Below are 15,564 nucleotides of genomic sequence, written 5' to 3'. Positions count from 1 at the left end.
CGCAGACAAACTCAGATGCTCTAAAGACTTGAACTCAGGCACCATGCCGCCAAGCTGAGCGATTGTGGGGAGGGGTGCCACATCTGTTGTGCCCCTTAGTGAAGAAGATCGGGAGTTACTGGCAACCTTATTGGCGGATACACCGACAGGTGTTGAAGTTCTGAGAACCAAAACCTGGCCGGCCACCACTGGGCTATCAGTAGAAGGGAACAGTTCACAGGGTTCTTCAACTTCCAAATTGCTCGATGAACTAGAGGCAGAGGCGGGAAGGCGTAAGCTCTCATGTTGTGCCATGGAATCTCGAGAGCATCCCCCAGAGAGGAGACTCCCAGCCCCCCTATGGAGGCATACTGAGGAAGATTCTGGTTTACCGCCGTAGCGAAGAGGTCCACCTCCGGTGTGCCCCAACGCGAGAAAATCCATGAGAGGACCTTCGCCTTCAACTCCCACTCGTAGCTGACCACTGTCCGCCAGCTGAGGGCATCTGCTGTGACATTCAGCTGGCCTGGGATGTGAACTGCAAGCAGCCAGACACCATGAAGCACGGCCCACTCCCAAATCTGGATGGACAGGTCCACAGGGGGGGGGGGAGACTTTGTTCCCCCTTGCTTGTTTATGTAATACATTGATACCACATTGTCCGTTCTTATGCGGACCACCTTGTTGACAATGAGCGGTCTGAACGCCCTGATCGCTAGGATGATCGCCAGAAGCTCCAAATGATTTGTATGTAGGAGCTTGGCCTGAGGCGACCAGAGGTCCAAGACCTGAAGAAGATCTAATGTCGCACCCCACCCGAGGAGGGAGGATTCCGTTGTGATCGTCACCATGGGGACCGGGTCCTGAAACTCGGGCCCCCAGACAGATTGCTGAGAGATGACCACCAATCCAGGTCCACTCTCATGGAATCCGGAATCATTATCTGCATGGAATCCGGATCCACTACCTGACGCCATGAATTCCGAAGAGCCATCTGGGTCCATCTCATTTTGAGACGAGCAAGAGGAAGAGCCAGTACACACGAGGCCATGAGGCCCACAAGCCTCTGGAACGGTGTCCGGACATTTCGTCGAAAGTCATTGGGCCTCATTACGACCCAGGCGGTAAGGGGTTTACGGCAGCGTTAACAGCGCCGACCCTTACCGCCTGAGTACGAGGTCCCTTAGCGCCATGGCGCTTTTAACACCTGCTTTTAGCAGGTGTTAAAATCCATGGCGCTAAGGGACCATGGAGTTAATTACGCCACCATAATTTACGGTGGCGTAATTAACGCCTTCCCCACTCCCATTATGCCCGATGGGGCAAAAATGGGAATGGGGAAGGGTAAATGGGGATTGGGGACTTACCGCCCCCGCCAACCTCGGAATGGGGCGGTAAGTCCGCCAACCACCATGGCGTAAACGTAGTTTACGCCATGGTGGTAAAGTCACGGCCCAGGCGGTAACTTACCGCCTGGGTCGTAATGAGGCCCATTTCGTCGAAAGACATTTGGTCGACGTAATTTGGTCGAAAACCAAATGGTCGAATTTTTTTTTAATTTATATATATATATTTTTTAGGTTGTAGTTTAGGGAAAAAAGGGGCTTGGGGGGGACCCCCCCACCCAAAAAAAAAAAAAAAGTGAAAATAAAAAAGAAATTCGACCATTTGGTTTTCGACCAAATGGTTTCGACCAAATGTCCTGTCGACGAATTTGTTTCGACGAAATGTCTGGCAACCCTCTGGAACCACCAGGCCGACATGCTCTCCGACTGCGCAAACATCTGACGCGTGGCCAACAGATCCGCCATTCTGTCCCCGGTCAGATACACTCTGCAGTCGATCGTGTTCCAACGAAAACCCAGGAAGATTAGGTCCTGTGAGACCGTCATGGAGGATTTCCGCCAGTTCACCGACAGCCCAAGACGGAACAGGAGCTGAAGGAGAGACTGGAGGTTGCCCGCTGCTGCCAACGGACAAGGGCTGCGTAAGAGCCAGACGTCCAAATAAGGATACACATGGATACCCTGGAGACGAAGACAGCCCGCAATCACCGACATCAGCTTCGTGAAGACACGTGGCGCCGAGCTGAGGCCAAAAGGAAGCACCAGAAACTGGAAGTGCTCCTCTCCCAAAGAGAAGCGGAGGTATCTCCTGTGTGGATTCCAAATCAGAATATGCATGTACGCATCCTGAAGATCCATAACGCTGAGCCAATCGCCCATCTGCAAAGAGGAGCGTATCTGGCTGGGCGTGATCATCTTGAATTTCTCTTGGGGTAGGAAAAGATTGAACTGGGAAAGGTCTAGGATGGAGCGCAGGCCAGCCTGGTTGGGTTTGGGCACCGTAAACAGTGGGGAGTAGAAGCCCTCCCCTCACTCCCCAAGTGGAACGGGTTCCACAGCTCTGAGGTCCAGAAGTTTCTGAACCTCGGCCTTGAGGGAGGGTGAGCCCGACAGCTGAAAAGAAGGGTTGAGGGGTGGGGTGGGGGGCAAAGGTAAGCGGAAGCCCGCTCGAGCGACTGACGAGACCCATTTGTCTTCTGTGATTGTCTGCCACGCCTCCCAATGAGACGCAATGCGTCCTCCCACCGGGGTCTCGTGCGAGCGTGGAAAATCCTCATTTGGCAGGCTTATCGGTAGCGGTGCCACCTGTACCTGATGAGGAGGCTGAGGAGCGGGAGAAAACCGCGTGTGCTGTTATCTACGGCGGTTATTCCCCACAGGAGTATCCACTCTGAAATTTGCGGTCGAGGAAGCCCCTAAAACCAGAGGAAGGTCGACTTTGCGACAACAGTCTCTGGGATTTGAAAGGAGCTTTAACCAGAACATACAATGATTTAGCCTTCTGAGTGCTATCTTTGGTTTTGATGAGCTCTACATCAGCAGAAGAATGAAAAAGCTCCTTACCATCGAATGGAAGTTCAAAACCTTGTCTTGCACTTCCTTAGAAAATTTAGTGGCATGCAGCCACGCGTGCCGTGCGGTATCAACCCCAAGCATCAGGCCCCGAGCCGAGGTGTCTACGTGATGAGCCGCAGCCTCCAGGAGATCCTGGGCCAAGACCCTGGCATCGGAAAGGCCTCCTTTGAAGTCTTCCAACTTCTCGACTGGGATGTGCTCCTCAGTCTCCGACAGACCTTTCCACATCCGCATGTTAGCTCCCGCCAATATCAATTCGGCGTTGGCCTGCCTGCGCTGCAAGGCCGAGTTGGCAAGATTTTCCTCCCGAGGGAGTCGAGGAGCTTGTCCTCCTTTCCCAGAACCTGAGTAGCCGTCGTGGAAGAGGATGCTGCAGGCCTGGACTGCAAAGTGGCCACAGCCACCACTGTGGAGGAGGGCGGCGGACAAGACGACAGGGCCACCTCTCCCGAAGAATGCAGCCTGTACCTCGCATCAATCTTTTTATTGACAAAAAGTCCTGAGTGTGGCTTTTCCCAGACTCTTCGGACCTCGGCCAGAACATCCTTCTGCAGGAACAGGCCAGTACGCTCCAAGGGAGACAGGGTGAACGCCCCAGAAAGCACGCCCTCCTGCGGAGCGGGTGCCTCGGGCACCGGAACATCTAAGAAACTCATCATGTCCAGTACCCGGTCATGAAAGACTCTGGGGAAGGTCCTCGATGTCCTGATCGCCTTGAGGGTCATCTGACAGGTCAGGATCCTGCTGAGCCGTGTCAAGCACTGCCTTGTCCACTGGGGACAATGGAGGCAAAGGCGGAAGAGCAGGGGGGGCACCACGGGCAAGGGAGGCGCCGACGGAACCACCGGAGGAACGGGTGGAGCCGAAGGCGCAGGTGGACATATCTCCTTGAAAAGCCCTTTGAAATATTCCCTCGTGGGGTCGGTGCGCATAAGCGCTTGAAATTTACCGAAAAAGGCATCCTCAGGAGATTGTTTCGGGACCGGAGGAGGCCTCTCATGAGGTGGACAAATCCAGGGACGTAACGGGGAAGGGTGCCACACCGGCAACCTCCACTGTATCCACATAAATCAAAGGAGCCGCCCACGCGGGCAACGAAACATTGTGCAGAAGAGGCATCCGGGTGTTCTAATCATAAACCAGCCAGTAAGGATGCGCACAAGGGACCTTAGGTTCACCCAAGAGACCGAGCCCTACACCAGAAGCCGATGACGTAGTTTCAGTGGTAGCACCTAAAATGGCCGCTGTGGTCGTGGCGAGAACGGGTGCCATTTTGTCCTCATCTGAGGGGAACTGCGGCACGTGAGGAAGTGAGGCAGGGGTCCCCATCGCTGGATCAGGGGTCTTAATCTTAGTCTTAACATAAGGAACCTCGGCCGAGCCGGTACTATGAAGCCTGGAATGTTTTTGTGACATACCAACCGCCAGCTGAGCCTTCGAAGGAAGGACCTCGGCACTGCCGGTAAAAGAAGAACTTTGCTTCTTTGCCCCCTCAACAGATCTGGTGTCACCACAAAAGCGGGACCAGTGAGCAACCGCTTTCACTGACAAAGCCTTGTCCGGCCTCTCAGAACTGTTGGTAGCTTTAGCCTCTGTACGAGGGACCTCGTACCCAGGTCCGGTAACTGCCTTATCTGCGCGGGCCTCGAACATCGGTTCGGTAACTACAAGCCCAGCCAAGGCCTCGGGGCGCACCCCAGTTTTGTTTTTGATGGAAGCCGACAGAGAGGCCTCAGAGTGAACTCCGGTACCCCACGACTCAGTAGAACTGGGTCTACAAACAGCCCCCACAGGAGGGGCCTCGGAGCGTACTCCGGTGTTCACAGGCCCCTTACAGAGACCCTCAGAGAAAACTCCGGTAGAATTATTAGGCCCAATGGGCACCTCAGGGCGAACCCCGGTAACAGAGCGATCAAGGCCCCCTCCGGACCCAAACACTCTAAACAAAGAGGATGGGGATCCGCCCTCACGAAGCGACGGCGACACGATGAACAATCTGGAAACTCTAATTTGAAAGACATAGACAGACTAGTAAACGAACGCTAGCGAGAGCTAGAGAGGAAACAAGGGAAGAAAATCTTCCGAGGATGCAAGTGCGTCCGGCCCCGATCGACCGGAGAAAAGGACTGATGGGCGATGCGTAGGGCGGAGCCAAGGTGGGCAGGGTTACGGCCGCGTTCCTGGGCCCCACGCAGGAAAGAGAGGTGGGACACATTTTTGAAAAAAATGTGGATGCTTTTTTACAAAGTGTTCTGGTCCCGTCCCACAGGACGGAGAGATGTCCCACAAGTATGGAGGAAAGGGGACGGGATGTAGGAGTATGATAGTTATCAAGGGAGGTGTGTATACTTTACCTGACTGTGTTTTAGCTTGCTTTTGATTTAGAGTGCTAGTATATTACCTAAAGTGTGTTTTAAATAAATAATTATATACTTTTTTATACAAAGCTCTGGTCAGTGTTTGTTTGCTCTACTGTGTTTTTAGCCCTATTGTGTATACTCTATATACTGCCCTACTCTTCTTGAGAGAAGTATGACTGCTCAGCCACAGCTACCAGGTAAATCTGGGTGGTACAGACTGCTACCAATTGGGTTTACTGCTTATTCGTGTAGTCTTCATCTTTTTGCAGTGTTCCCCAAGGGAACTGCACAGGATTCTGCCTAACACTTGGTAATCCAGGTATTCAGGTGTTAGTGAACTGGTGAGGCCCAGTATGGTTTCTTTCTTAGAAGGACCTGGGTTGGTAAGACCTTTTAATGAGAATGCCTTGCTATAACAGGTGTCGGCACAGTCTTGGGGAAAGGTCAGAACTGGTTTACGCCTGTCATACACTCAGGGAGATGGTGTGTATGGGATCGTTGGAGACATCGCCTCCATTAACTTTCCCCTTCACGTTTTTTGACATCCTTTCTCAGCGGTCTAGTTCTTTGCAACATGGCCGCCGCCGGGAGCTTTTGTATCAGAAGTTTCCCGGGGGTCGGCCCGTTGCAACGTACTAGGTTTCTCCTGCTGTTGCTTACACTCCGTATGTTATCTTTCACTTTGCAGTGATCCGCTCTTTCTTTTTTTCCTCTTTTGTTTTTCTCCTCAGCTCTGTGTTTTTGCTGCCCTCCTTACTGCTGCTTGCTTCGGCTTGCCCTCTTTCCATTCCCTGAGTCTCTGCCATGGTCTCCTCTGCTCTTTTCTCCGTTCTTTCTGCTTTCTTCTATTGTTAGCTATTTTCATTATTTTTTTACGCTGCCAGGATCGGTCCGTTTTGGCTCAGTTTCCTCTCCTTTCAGCGTTACCATTTCCCTGCAGTGGTTTATCTTTTACTCCCCGACAGCCCTCTGTGTACTTCCCATCTATTTCCTTTGGGGAGCTTGTGCCCATACTTAACTTACCTTCCTACCACAGACATCCATACTCCCATTGCAGTTCTCCGGAAGCCCATCCGCAACCGATCGCTGATCCGCTCTACCTGTACCTCGCCAGTTACTTACATCCTGGTTCTTCATTGGGGGTTTTTTATGCCTGGAGGCTTTTTCCCCCGTATATTCAGCTTTTCCGGAAGAGAGGTCATTGGTCCGCTGAGACCTCGCGGTCACAGCTGCTTCCTTTTCGGGGCAGACTGTATCTACACAAAAAAAGGAGTTACCTGTCAGAAGAAGGACAAAAAAGGCAGCTCCGGCATCCGTTACTTCAGGTGAGGAGGAAGAGGGGGAATTGAATACAAGGTTCTCTGAGGTCGAAGAAGACACCTTTGACAGTCTTGACAATGCCAGTCAATCCTGGGATTGTGGGTCTCCAGCCAGGGCATTCTCAATATCATCTGGAACTGAGAAGCGCCAATGTGATCGAAGGTGATGTCCTCTTGGGGACCTTCCTGACACAGAAGCGTGACCTTCTCGGTGTAATGCGTCACTGGGCCGGATGATAGCTGAGATCCATCAACTGCTGTGACGTTTTCCGAAACCTGCTTCTGTCGGAGAGGAAGGCCTATCCGGGAAGCCAGATCTTGGTCCATGTAATTTCCCACAGCCCCACTGTCAATGTATGCCTCCAAGGCAGGTATTTCCAATGGTTGCTTGTGGTTTACCAGGAGCACAGGGATGACTAGATGTGAGGTCTGTATAGGTTCCTTTTCACCGCTCGACTAGTGGACCCCTAAGCTTGCCCGGGCATTGGAGTTTCCCGAGTCCTGTTCTTCTTCTTCACCCTTGTCAGTTGCTCCAACTGCTTTCCTGGGTGGTTTCGACTGGCATTCTCTGAGTTAGTGACCTGCCTTACCACAGTACAAACAAAGCTGCTGCTGTCTCCTTTTCTCCCTTTCTGCCTTGGTGAGTGGGATCCGCAAGCCTCCGATTTGCATTGGCTTGGACTGATCGTGTCATTTGGTTTGATTCTTACGGGGTCGGCCTTGGCCCGATCCATCTTCCGATCCTGCAATATGTGATCGAGCTGCCCTGTCAGGTCGATGTTTTCAGCACATCTTTACGGATGATTTACTACTTGGGCTAATACGTCCTTAAGTTCCCCTCGCAATCCTCGGTAAAAGAGCGTAGTTCTTTTCTCATCTGGCCAGTTAGTTTGTGCTATCAGACGATTGAAGGAAGCGATATATGTTAGTAGGTCTTGATTACCCTGGCGTAGTGATAACAGTTCATTATCCAGAGCCCGCCCCTGAGTAATCCCTCCAAATAGTTTATCCATTTCATGCTGAAAACCTCCAAAGACTCGAAGCAAAGGATCATCCTGGCTTTCCAAGGGTATTGACCAGTCCGTTGCACTACCTCCCAAATATGAGAGTACAAATGCCACTCTCGCTTGATCGTTGGGGAAAGCCCCAGGTCTGCACAAGAAATGCAGGCGACATTGATTTATAAAGATGGCGTACTTATTCGGATCGCCTGTGCGGCGTTCTGGTGGAGACAGGGGAACCTCCCCCCCCTGGAAGAACCACCTGTACTGGCGTGTGCTGTGGAGGCGCAGCAGGAGGGGCATACCCCGGCAGTGGGACCTGGCCTGCCTGTGCCTGGAGCATTTGCCTTGCTAGTTCATCTGTCCGCTGCCAGTTCACAATAAGATCCCTCCTTAGGACATAGGTTTCCTGTCTTGAGGCATGAAGTTCAGCCCGTAACTCTCCCAGTAATCGGGCCAACTGGTCAGTTTCAGAAGTTTCCATAATGCCCAGGCAGAGATTTGAAGAGGCTTTGCGTTCTGTTACACTCACCTGGTCTCTGCAGAGGCGTTGGGGCACGGTTGCAGCCCTCACGGGGACGAGGTCGCTCGGGTCCGACTTCGCCCTCTGCGCTTACGTGGTGACTTGTGGTAATAGGTGATGCTGCTTAGGACTGCTCCTGCGTGGAGATTAGGGGGCATGAGTATGCCAGCTTGTGCGCCTGATCCCCTTCCAGACCACTTCTCCCAAACCGTGGTACCCGTGGGATGCGCTGTCCCTGGAAAGCTCACCTGTTGATTAGTTTTGGCGAGCACTCCGTCCTGCTGGTTCTGTCAGGGGCGCTTGTATGATCTGGACCGAGTTCCTTCACTGGTCCCTTGTACGTGGTAGTCCAGTCATGCTGCAACTAAGCCACTATACTTTAGGTAAGTGTTCCTGTTTGCCTTTGTCTTTCCTCGTCTGTTTTTGTTGTATTGAAAAGTTTGTTGTCTTGCATTGCTGTCCGTTCCACTTTTGATATTTGCTCTTTTACGTTCTTCCCCTGCAGGTGATGTTGCAGGCCCGGCAGAAGATGCAGAGCTCGAGGCAGCAGCCGGAGGGAATGAGTAACGAAGCTGCAGCAGTACAGTAGCTGCTAAGTTGTTAACTAGGGGGCGCGTAGGATTCAAATGCGGTGCGGCCCTATGATGGATGTTCTAACCTTGTCGTTCTTCTTATTCACAGGTTCCGAGTTCGTGGATGCGGAGTGCAGTGCTGCGACATCGGGATCAAGATCACTGGATGTCAGGAGATGAGTCTGCAGATGAATCGATTAAGCTGTTATGAATGAGGGGGCACCGGCCCCTCAGGGACATCTACACTCACCCGTGTTAACTCTCGGAAACGTGCTGCCAGAAATTACACCTTTTATTTACACAAAATACAGCGCTTCGCAGCCCCTTTCCATAGGCACTGGAGGTTGCTGTAAGGTGGGCAATTACGCTGTGGAACTACATTTCCCATCGTCCTTGAATCTCCATTCCAATCCTTCCAATGGGGAACTTTGAGCCTCGTTTCGATTATTATTTCAGGCCATGAAGGATGTGGTTGGCTGCTTCTTATTGAAGTTACTATGGTGGATTCTGCTCCTAAAGTTCCGTCTTCATTCGTCTACAGATCCTCGTTCCTTTGTTTACCTTCCTGCCTTCCCGAGTACCTTGGCTCCTCCTTCCTTATGACTCCCGTTGTGTTCCATTTCCTACGCTCGCCTCAAGGACTGATCTCTGTATACCGGACTCCCTGCCTGCTTACGGACTGCCCTTCGTGATCCTAATGTGGCTTTTGGTTTCCTCCTCTTGTGCATCAGGACGTTTGCCTTGCTGACGGACTCCTTTCCGGTTCTGATTTTGTCTTGGATTCTACCGCCAGTGCATCAGACCTAGACTTCCCCTTATGGACTGGCCTTCTCTGTCCACATCTGCACCAGTTTAAAGAAAAGAAACACTGCAAGTATATTTTGCTTACCTACTGTTATTGTCTAGTAAATACTAGTACACTATCCCGTGTCTATAACATTGCTAATCCATACCTACAAATAGTTGTGATTGGCCCCATTTTGATAACATTGCGCTTCTGCATGTGCACACTGGGACGCTAAGCTGAGACGTGCACCACCCTGACTCTAGTACATTCCGCGTGCCGTCGGGATATAGTAGCACCCATACTAACAAACCCTGTTTGTTGTTTTGTACCAATCATTTTGGGACTTCATTTCTTTTGCACCTAATTTACCATCTTAACACGGTAAGAATTGTGACCCATTACTAGATACTTTTTCTTCTCCTTGATCTGGGAATATAACGATTAGTCCATTGTCTATTTTCTCTCCAGGGTCAGGTTGTCTAGAAGAGGATTAGCTGCTAGTTAGTTCAGGTATTATATTATTGCAATCTAACTGTGCTTTGCTGTATTCATTAACCTACTATTAAAACACGGTTGTTTCCTTTATAGCTGGTGTTCATAGCGGTGTGTGTTTCCACTCTTTTGAGTGATCGGCCTCCTTTGACTGTCTGTTCTTAACAGTCTGGGGGCATATTGCTAAAAAGAGTTATAAATCCCTCAACAGAGAGGTGACCCTGGTTTATGTCTAACTAGGGCTCTACTATCAAGTCCAACCAGGTTGCTGCAGTATCACCAGGAATCTCACCAGGTGAGTGACAGGAGCAATGGATTCCTGGATGTGAGTATGCAGGAGAACGCCTGGTTTCAAAGGTAACAAAACTGGTCCAAGAGGCGGTGAGTGTCACGTTGCACGCGAGTGCACAGTAACGCAAACCACCAGCCTTAAGGATTGAGCAGCTTATATAGCTGAGCTTCAGCTTACCTGCCACACCCGATGAGTCAGCACATGAAGGCCAGTCCTAGGGAGCCAAACCTGATGAGTCAGCACATGAGGATGCTCTCTGGAATAAAGGCTTTCAGCTCCTGGAAAGTTCTTGTAAAAAAAAAAAAAGCACTCCTGCACCTAAATAAAGAAAAAGGTACTCCTGCACTGAAATAAAGTGTTCCTGCTCACATCTTTAGATGAGCCTGGCACCAAAGGCTGAGTCCAGCCAGGGCCCCTGTGTTTAAAGGTCCCAAAGTGACATAAGTGAGTCAAGTGATCCATTGCCCCCATCACTAGATGGTGTTGTTTTTGTGTTCTGGGGCCTGTGGCCATGACAGCGCCACATTCATTATCAGTGGAAGAAGCTCCTAGCTGGAGTGTGCCGTGTTATAAAACCGTTACACTACTCCTTTCCAAGCAAAGAATTCTCAAATCTCCTAAGAAATTGAGCAAACATTTTACCAGAATAATTTGAGGGTAAGAGGTCTCTGGGGTAAGGCATGTCCTTCCTAAATGTTTCTATTTCAATAACCGAGATGGGACAGAACTCAAACAACACTCAACAGAATGAATGCCTTTTCGTTTAAGTCCTGACTGATTTTATCATGTGCTATAGCAATTTTATCAGCTTTTCTTTGTCTCTGTGATTCTCATTTTGTATTCTTTCTCAATCAATTTCCAGGCCTCTTTATTTTTGTTTTTTCCTTTGACCAAACAGCTCATCCATCCTTTTAGCTTGCTTAAGCAACATCAATCCCAGAGTCAACTAATTCTGATTATTCGGGCTGTCTCTTATATTTTCTACTTTCAAAGGGACAGTTCTATCCAAAAAGACTTGCAAATGAGCTTTATATTTTTCCACTAAAGGATCAGGAGAATCATGATCAGTTGTCAGGTTCATGAGTTCTTCTAAACAATTAGCCAGCTCTTGGATATTTATTTTCTGAATGTTCCTACTACAAACTTGTGTAGAGATGCTATGATTTTGCTGCTGGATTACTTTTAATTGCACCTCACATGCAATAAAGCAGTGATTCAACCAAATACACAGTACCGTTTTGACACTTACCATGTTCATATTCCTAACAGCAACCCAATCAAGGGTATGCCCCCTAATAGGAGAGGGATCTGAATTATGGTTTTGTATGTCCATGTTATTTAACATACGCTCTAGGTCCTTGGCTTGCTTGTCCTTAGGATCTCCTTTCTATCGGTTAAAATCTCCTAAAAGAATGTGGCCAGCGTTTGGCTTATATAAAGGTAAGAGTAGTTGCGCCCTAAGTGATTGTTAAAATTAAGCATCTCTACAGGAGGTCTGTAGATTAGCATACAATTCTCAATACGATTATAATCCGGTATGATTTTTGTGTGGATAATTTCACATCCTTCACATTCTATCTTGCTTTCATACATTCCTTGCTCCTTCCGAAAGATTATAGCGACCACACCCCCAAAGCCTTCAGCTCAATGTTGACCAAAAAATTCATAGCCGGGGGGCGGGGGGTAACTTCTTTGGCACACTCGATGTCTGTAGCCATGTCCCAGTGAGACATATAATATCCATCTTGTTTTCAACAATATGATCATGTATATCAAGAGGGTTTGCTGGCAGTGACCTAGCATTAAGTAATGTTATTTCTACTAACCCAGTGTCAATAGCATTGGCATCAGTGGGCACCTTGTTTAGCTCATTCATCATTTGCATATTACTGGGGCTATCTAGTACCCCACCATGCTAGCCACCGTTAACCTGATTGTGAGGCGTATATTCTTCATCCTCACACCCTAAAATGACATGCGCTGGCATATTGTTTGTAAGTAAGATTTCTGGACAACAATAACCTTCTCCTGCAACCTTCAGTATATTGGATGGAAGCAACCCAATGAGTATAGACTCCCCAACAGCTGTTTTTTGGCCAGCATCCGATCCATCCCCATTTCCAGAGACTGCTCGGCCGTATAGCGCTGCACTATAGCTTCCCGATGCCGTCGTTGAGCGGTCAGCATATCAGTTAAAGTCTGGTGTGACCCCATTCCACAGAATCCAGAAGTCACAATGCAGTAGGCGGAAATTGTAATTCTACACCGAGCATGCCAGCATGCAGGCAACCAGCAGGAACACGTCCTAACTCAGACTTGCAAGCCCCTGACGTGCCTGAAGATAGCCTATGTACGCGTGGGTACTACAATTCTGATGGGAATTGTAGTTCGTAGCGCAGCCAACGAGATAAGAAGCACAACATATGTTTTCTGACAGCAGGTGGGTTCTGAACACAGGGCAAAATCACAATTTTTAAAAGTTGAAACAAATTAAATGAAATAACTAAAAGCAATATTTATCACTAAAAGAGAGGAAAAACACTGTTTCTAAAATTAAAATCTAGAAGTTAGCCAAATTCCAAATAACGTGCAAGCCTAAAACAACACAATCAGACCACAATGAGCATTATAAAAGTCAAAGATCACTGGGATTGATTCGTCAAGAAGTGAATGGGGCGATATTAGTCAGAGACTCAAAGCGAGAAACAACCCATCACATCCCTAGTGTGGCATGAACCTTGTCTACAAAAGAGTTCGGGTATACACCGTCCTTGATGTGTTTCATAATTTAACAAAGGGTTGAATAGGATTCCTTGTCTTATATTATTTGTCATTTTTAACACCTAGTCTAACAAAGTCATTAACTGCTGCAGCACCATCCCCGCTATCAGGACAGATATGTACCCATGCTATCACAAAACATTTCTCCCCTGCTGTGCCCATAGCATCTAATTCCTGCTTTGACTTTTTTATGCGGATGCTTTGGTGCTAATAGCAAAGACGCCAAAAGGTCTTCAAAATTTGCTTTCCACACTTGATAAATACACTGCAAGAATGATCTAGAAATCAATGTTTAGAAAACAAAAGTGCTGTATTACCATCCATCGGAGAAAATAAAACACCATCACATGAATAAATGCCATCTAAGTAATAAAACGCTGCAAGTTGTTGACAAATATAATTATTTGGGGGTTAATATTAATAACCATGTCACAGAGTTGCCATATCAGGAGGAGCTTCGGGGGAAGCTGACAACAGCAATATCACAAACCAAAATCATTCAAGCAAGACATGGAACGTTTTCAATAGCTCCTGCAATAACATTCTATTTACAGAAATCAGTATCTACTATTCTTTATGGCGCAGATACGAAGTCAATTAACACTGAATCTTATTGGGAGAAAATTGAAGGTGCATACTGGAAAGCTGTCTTGAGCGTACCAAAATACCAACCTATGGTGATATTGAGGTTTGAACTTGGGATCCCTTCATTATTCTGCATTTACAAATGAAAAATGTGTTCCCTATACAAACAATTTTTTCAGGATGGAACAAGAAAAACCCTCCATAGTACGTTAGCCGAATATATGAAAATGTCAAATCATCTATTCCCGTCAAGATGGAGAAAATTTGTTCAAGAAATATTAACAAAGTCCGGAATATCAGAAGACCTCCTGGTAGATAATCCCATGCGAGCAAAAACGAAACTTCTACAGCAAGATTGGATACAGACCATGACAAAATCCAAATTACATAAAGTAACTAATACTGATTTTTGCAAAGAGAAACAAATTAGGCAACAGCAGGATACTTGTTTAAGTTTCCTTCCCCCTCGTACAGACATATTTATTTGCGGTCTTGCCTGAACTTTCAGAATACGAAAGAAATACAATCAAGAAGAAGGAAAATAGCAAAAAATGATAATTTCTGCAGTGTGTGACCCCCACCAATCAGAGACACTACAACATTTGTTGTCTGAATGCCCAAAACTGGTAAAAAGCAGGACCACATTATTTTTTAAGACATTATTTGAAGATTATAGAATGTTGACACCGGGAACTCTGTGGCTACTATTACTCCACTCACAGAGACCGAAGGTCCAGATAGTGATAGTGACATTTATATTAAGTTTGGAACTCACATAGAGGACAAGCAATATATGGACTGAATTGAGAGCTATTTTTGTATGGAATGTATCAACAGAGGTGTTGTTTGTAGTATGAAAATTGATTATTTAAAGCTAAATGTATGTTAAATTGTTTGTAAAGGTTTTAGTAAACCAAAGAAATAAAAATAAATAACTCTGCATGCTTTGAGAACCCTGATATTGATCATAGCTTTTATTTTCCAGTTTGCTAGCCTGCTCAGCCGGAGCATCTCAGTGAAGGCAGTATTAGCACAGAATCAAACGATTCCTACAAACCAGAGCTAAGTAGCCCTTCTTGTTGCTAAGAAACGTATGTTAGTTGTGTTGGGGTAGTAAATAAAGGTCCCACAGGTAAAGAGAAGTTTGAATTACATGCGCCATATTGGGGACGGGAGTGAGGGCGATGTTGTAAATTGGCACAAATATAGTGCAGTTAATGTGAATGGGGTAAATGATACATTTTTAGATTTACACACGTGCAGCAATATGACAACTTTATTGATATGATATAGATACAATATAATTGCATGAAGTTTCACTCAGCCTTAATGAGAAGCAAAGAGTTAAACACGCACATGCAAGATAGAAGGTTGTTAATGGAGATTGTGATGAGGGGACACAATAGTCTAAAACACACACATGCATGAACATACATACACAGGTGGCTTTTTGGGATAGTTGGGAGATATGGGGGATATTATGAATAAATGATTCTGAATGCTTGGTGCCCCCTCATTGCGGGGAGTTTGTGTGAATCACCCAAGCTTGGATCTTCTGCGAGGTGAAACTTTGAATGGACAGGAAACTGGTTTTACAAGATTCAGGGCAGAGAGGGAGAGCCACAGTCAGTTTCGACCAAGTCTACCTTTACGCTCCCTGAGAGCCTTCTTGGTCATCACATGACAGAAGCCACAGTCGGCGGTACAATACCCAGAACCCAGACACCACAGACATACGCAGTGGGGGTCGTGATCGACATCTTCGACCTGCAGTCTTGCCACTTCTTGAAGCCCGACTTGGGTGTCGATGGTGGTGACGAAGAAGACATTTTCTAACGCAAATCACTATTTTTCACAGACAAACCGAAGCGCGACGTAATTCTGCCAAAGCGTTAGTTTGGAAAAACAGAACTGAAGCCAACGGGCGCTGCGTGCGCTACTCATACGGATGA

The sequence above is a fragment of the Ambystoma mexicanum genome, chromosome 9 (genome assembly GCF_040938575.1).
Source record: "Ambystoma mexicanum isolate Mex_15411 chromosome 9, UKY_AmexF1_1, whole genome shotgun sequence".
In the NCBI taxonomy this organism is placed as follows: Eukaryota; Metazoa; Chordata; class Amphibia; order Caudata; family Ambystomatidae; genus Ambystoma; species Ambystoma mexicanum.
Note: the sequence above shows the minus strand (reverse complement) of the source record.